This window comes from Gymnoscopelus braueri, assembly GCF_963280865.1.
Source record: "Gymnoscopelus braueri genome assembly, chromosome: 4".
Classification (NCBI taxonomy): Eukaryota; Metazoa; Chordata; class Actinopteri; order Myctophiformes; family Myctophidae; genus Gymnoscopelus; species Gymnoscopelus braueri.
The window spans coordinates 40,870,965-40,877,590 of record NC_137605.1 but is presented as its reverse complement, the minus strand read 5'-3'; positions in this window follow the sequence as shown (position 1 = coordinate 40,877,590).

The following is a 6,626-nucleotide window of genomic DNA, read 5'->3' as shown; positions in this document are numbered from 1 at the left end:
CGTTTTTTGTGCAGATCCAAATAAAATAATTAAAATGTGTGTGTGTGTGTGTGTGTGTGTGTGTGTGTGTGTGTGTGTGTGTGTGTGTGTGTGTGTGTGTGTGTGTGTGTGTGTGTGTGTGTGTGTGTGTGTGTGTGTGTGTGTGTGTGTGTGTGTGTGTGTGTGTGTAAAAGTGACCGATTGGCCAAGGCTCCAAAAATTGGACAAGTTCAGAGATGCACGGTTGGGGTTTTTATTTTTACCCAACAAATCCTCCACCAACAGTTTCAGTGCAGCATATAAATAGTGACAGCCTTAAATAGCAAAAATCTAAATAAGACTTACTAGGAACTTAAGAAACTGTTAAACAGGCGACACCCTTACACAAGGGAACCAACACTTCCACACAGACATTTCCAAGCCAGCCCGGCGATGTCAAATGGAAGCCTCTGTGTAGTTAGGTGTGTGTGCATTGTCCTAAATCAGTGTTTGTGTATAGGGCACGGGCTGCCCCGTGACAGTGTGTATATATACAGTATTCCTCTTTTTAAGGGAAGATAAATGGCTGGAACAAGTGTCTTCTGGGGGCTGAATGCAGGTGAAAGGTTGGATATGTTGAGGACACCCAACAGAGACATGAAAAGAAAAAACATAAATAACTAGAAAAAGTGCTCCTCGGAGCACAAGTCTCCGCCAGGTCAGGTAGGTTATTTTGGCCTCCTGGTGGCGCTATAATAGGCCAATGGGAAAAGGGTGCCATTTCTTCCTAGGCCGTGCACTGCAATCGGACACTGCATTCATGATTTGAGGCATTTTGTTCTAAAAATCTGTTTTGCTAAATTTGACCTGCTGGTGGCGCTATAACAGGCCAATGTGAAAAGGGTGGCATTTGTTCCTCAATGTAGTGCAAATGTGTGTTCAAAGTTTCACCGCAATCGGAGGCTGCGTTCATGATTTGCGGCATTTTGTTCAAAACGGGCCACTCCTGCAAACTTTAGATGTCAATCTTAGCCAATCAGGATGGAATATGAAAAATCAAACAGATCAGTCTTGATCACCTGACTATAGAGATGTGTACCAATTTGGATCAAATCTGAAGGCTTAATATCAAAAAATGTGTTTACATAAGTCGGCCTCCTGGTGGCGCTATAAAAGGCAAATGTGAAAAATGCAGGGCAAAGGTTTTTCATTGGCCTCTAGAGAGTGTGCGTACAAAGTTTTACACAGATCGGGACAGTTATAGGTAAAAACACGAATTGGCCTGTTGTAGCGCCACCATGAGGCTGATTTGAACATTTTCAAATGGCATTTCTTCCTCTGCCTAATGGAAATGTGTGTGCAAAATTTCACAGAAATTGCATGCTGTGTTCATGATTTGAGGCATTGTGTTCGAAACGGAGTACTCCTGCAAACTTTGGAAGCCAATTTTTGCCAATCAGGATGGAATATGAAAAATCTGAAATGAGACGTTTCTTTTAATGACTATAGAAATACTGTGTACCGATTTGCGGGATTTTTGGCCACAATCTGTAGGAGTACTGTCCAAAAATGTGTTTTGCACAAATCGGCCTCCTGATGGCACTATAAAAGGCCCATGTGAAACATTTGGGCCAGAGGTTCTGCTCTGGCATCCAGGGAGTGTGTGTGCACAGTTTCGCTGCGAGCAAGCCAACGGTGCCGGAGATTAGCTGTCCACAAAATGACAGAATGACACACGGACACACGGACACACGGACGGACGGACGGACAGGGGGCAAAACATACTCTCTCGCCATGCCTTTCGGCCTGGCGGAGACAATAAATCATTGTTGAAGAGCAACTGTCTGGGAATCAATTAAATCACAACTCAGACATGGCAACTATTCTCAGTATAATACACTATCAGTGTAGTGTAACCTCTTTTATATTTCAATTCACACATTAGATCTGACATGCATGTGCGCACTCTTGGCATTTCATGTGTACATGAGCTTATCAATCGTAAACATGTACCCTCTCAGACCCTTTTGGACCCTTACGGGTCCCCCCCCCCCCCCCCCACACACACACACACACACACACACTTTGAGAACCACTGCTATAATACAGCACTATAATACACTATAAGGTGGTGCATGGCTTACATAACGGCTGTTGAGCCACTGCACGACTTCGAGACCACTTAAGTTGTCTGACCAAGGTCTTATATCCATCCGTCATTGCAGCCTTAAGCGTGACATTTCAGCCCCTACTCTCTGGAATCGTCTGCCCCAGTCTATTAGATCTGCTGAACCAGTTGAATGTGTCAAGCACCGCCTAAAAACACACCTTTATTTGGCTAGCCTTTTCATAAACGTCTGAGGGAGCCATGCTGACTTTGTCTGATTGTTTTGTTTGAATGCATGTTTGTCTGTTATGTGTTCATTTATTATGTACTTCTGATTGTATATAATCTGTTATGTGAAGCACTTTGTCAGTGTGTTTAAAAGCATGCTACAGTAACTGCATATAAATTAAGTTGTACTTCCTACTGATCATTACATTTCCGCATGTTGTGTTATCCAAACTTGTTGGATAAAGATTCGACTTTAAAAGGAAAGCGATCCCCTGATGATTTGGGCTACTTGATATTCACCTACATTTTCAGTTCCTATTAGCACGGTATCCTAGCAACTCCCCTTTCCATTGGCAGTTCATAATCTCATACAATGCTGTCACAATAACCCTCTCCGCTCTCCGCTCCCTCTCTGCACTGTATGACAACAGCTAATAAAAATGTCGACGGAGCGTGAAAGGGAGTATTAAAACAGCTAGGTTGATTTCATGTAATTGTAGCTGTAAGCTAGTGATGATGTGACTACGACTGAGGCAATTGAACTTGTTTTGGCTGGGGATGCAAATGAGTAATTCACCCTTGCCCCAGGAGCCAACTCTTTTACTCATGTTAGGTGTGGATACCAACCACGGTCCATTTTAGAGGAAATGTAGAGACTAAGGTCGGAGAGGCTTATTATCGGTATCAGCCGAGAACGTGGGAGTCTATCCCAGTTTCAATCCGCTAGACCCCTGGGAGATAGCTTGCTGAGGTAGAGCGCAACACCTACCATCAGCTCCCAGACTTGCTGCACCCAAGCAATGCTATACCAATACGCTGAGTTGTCGGTGCCCGTGACCTTGTGGTCCAAAGGCGAGTGGTCTACCAACTGTGCTACCCGGACACAAATTGTGTGGAATCTATGTCCACTGATGGTGTGTGTATAGGAATTGCTGATCTAACCACCACTCAACATTTACCTTCGTATTCAGCCCCTCGTCTCCTGTCAGAGGGCAGCGAATCCTTACAGTACTTTGTCTGATGTTTAGTTAAAGAGCATGAGATGAGGTCAACGTAAACGCTCATCCCCTGGGCTCACGTCTTTATATCCACCATGTGGTTCACTGATGCTTATCGTTGCTGTCGGGCAGGAACCTCGTAGCTCCATATTTCGACTTTTCATGTTTTCTCGCCAATTAATTCCCTACTGCCTCATTCTACAGTATCACACAAAAGTAGCAAAAATAGCAGATACATTTTTTTTTAAAGATTACTTTTTTGGCTTTTATGCCTTTATAGATAGGATAGTAGTCTGACAGGAAAAATGGGTAGAGAGATGGGGAGTGACATGCAGCAAAGGCCTTCGGGATCGGGACTCGAACCTCGTGATGCGCTGTCAGGCTACTTTGTAGCCTATAGGTGCCCAGATCCCTAAGCCAGTGATCCGGGCTATGCATTTGTTTTTTAAGTGAAAGTGGTTGTGTGTCTGTGGGTTTTTATAAATATTGAACCAATGAAAAGTCTTAACAAGAGCTTTTGACTAATAGTAACTTACATTGGATCCATTTGAAACAAGGTCCCTTTTTCCATTTCCTGAAAAGTAACAGTTTTGGTCATACAAGGTTTCCACCCGAAAACCAACAGTGACGTTATGTCTCTCTACAGTATCTGTCTCACACACACACACACAACATCAGACTATATAATGTCACAGGCAGCCTCGGTCTCTCTCTCTCCCTTCTCAGTGCCTCTGGTCCTCTCCCCACTCCACTCCAGGGAAGGCCACTGTCACTTACCTCAGTGCTGCCCATCTGCACCTGTCACACTGCATTGTGTCCCTGTGGTTAAGCTAGCAGAAAATAGCCCTGGGTGCATAGAGCACTACAGGATTCAAAGAGGTGGGGAGGAAGAGGAGGTAGAAAGAGGAAGAAGGCTGCTCTAGAGCTGCAAGATTGACTATATTGCATGGTCTTTTTGCTGTTGTTGTGTTTAGTATGTGTCAGAGAATTCATATAGATATTCAAATGGTCTGTATACTTTCAAATGTCTATTTGACACATTGACACATAATAAAGATGTAATTGTCTCCGCCAGGCCGAAAGGCATGGCGAGAGAGTATGTTTTGCCCCCTGTCCGTCCATCCGTCCATCCGTGTGTCCGTCCGTCCGTGTGTCATTCTGTCTGTGTACAGCTAATCTCCGCCACCGTTGGCTTGCTCGCAGTGAAACTGTGCACACACACTCCCTGGATGCCACAGAAGAACCTCTGCACAAATGTTTTCACATGGGTCTTTTATAGCGCCACCAGGAGGCTGACTTATGTAAAACAATTTTAAAAGTATTACTCCACATTTCACACAAATCGGTACACATGATCTCTATAGTCATGTGATCAAGACGGATGTGTTTGATTTTTCATATTCCATCCTGATTGGCTAAGATTTACATCTAAAGTTTGCAGTTGGCTTGTTTTGAACAAAATGCCGCAAATCATGAACGCAGCATCCGATTGCGGTCAAACTTTGCACCCCTCTCCCCCCCCCCAAAGCATGTGGGGACACCCCTGGGGGTCCCAGCCCACAGGTTGAGAACCACTGCACTAAGTGGCCCAGAGGCGGATGCCATCCTGGACCAGAGTGTGGCTACCACAGCGGAGAAACTGCTCACACATATATTATGGAGGTTCAGGGAGCTCTCTGGGAGTTCCTCAGTGGCCAGGGCCCAGGGGCATCACTGAGGGACTTGACTGCATGCATCAGGAGCACATGTTTTAGATATTGTTTTACTGTCATTTCATTAAGTTGTTTGGGGAAGAATTTATGTGATGTTATGTTATTTTGATGTGTGTTAAACCATATCCAATAGGAATAGCTGCAGGGAGCTCCCCACTCCCGTCGGTGCTCCATATTTCAGTGAGTGGTTGAAGAGACACTTGGCACATTGTATTATAAATAAAGAGAATACCTGTCAAAAGTCATCATGGATTTTCCTTTGAAGCAGCAACCCAACGGTCATTACAATATTCAGCTCAACCCCACTGAGCTTTCTATTGTCTATCTTCAGGATGCTTTTAGCCAGCACAACGCAAATCCCAAATATGATTTTGATTTAAAACCATGCTAAAAATAAAGGCCTAATGGGTTGCAATTACGTTTTAATTATTTGTATCCTAAGGGAAATAATCAAGGTGAAAAATCCCTGCAAACATTCTGAGGAATAGGATTTCTCTTTAACTTGGGTATAGGCAACAAAAAGATCCCGGATTAATTTTACACCATGATAATAGAAAACGACCATCAAAAGAATAAAGAAATCAAAAAAATAAGAAATAGTCTTCTTTATTTCATCACAATTACTCAAAACAACATTCCTACTTGTTTGCTCAAAACAAAGGGTAAGCTATGCACTCTCTCACTTCTGAAACTCAACAAATATAATTTCTCTGGTAGAGTGGGGGGCGAGGCAGACATACAACTAACAATATAAACACATACGAATCTAAAACATCATATTCATCACACTGAGCAATGGTTCAAAAATAAATAATCTCTCACGCAAACATAGTCAATACTGCATCTGAGAACTTTGATGTCTTCTACATAAAAATAAATATAATTCAACTCAATAAACCAAAAGGTAAACATGGCAAATATTCTACCTAGGAATTAAAAAAAATATAATAATATTAGGAGTACTTCAAGTAGCCTACAACTTAAAATTCTCTTCAAAATGGCCAGCAATTATACCAAACAATTCTCATGTTAAAAAGATTGGCCAAGGATAAAATACATAAAAAATGACATTTTCTTTAACAGTGGCACATAGACTCAACGCTAAGCACTGTCGGCAGTGTATATTTATCAACTTATGTCATTAAAGAGGCAAAATGTACCCCTTTCTATATTTTTACCACCAATTATTCACCTACACTTCTAGTTTACACTTCTAAAAACAGATGTTTTGCAGTCAGGCTAGCAACAAGTATCAGATCGTTTGCAAATACCGTACAACAAAAAACAACAGCAGCTGCAACAGGCTCCAGTTGTTTTTTCTCTATGAATCCTGCAAGAAAACGTGTTCTTCTTGACTAGAAAACCTCAGGGGAGGAAAAGAGCCCATGACAGAAGTGGGAGTTTTATCTTAACAGGGTTTTTCACAAGGCAGTGAAATTTAACGGCATTACACTTGTTTGATTCTACAGGAAAAAAAAAAAGAGACTAGAAAGTGGTACTAAGGGACTATGCTGTAGGTCAATGATTCACAAAGTGGGGTCTGGTCCACAAAGGGGTCCCTATACTATACATTTGGAATTTTAAAAATCTTTTAAACACAAATCTTCTCTTATGGGGTCCCTG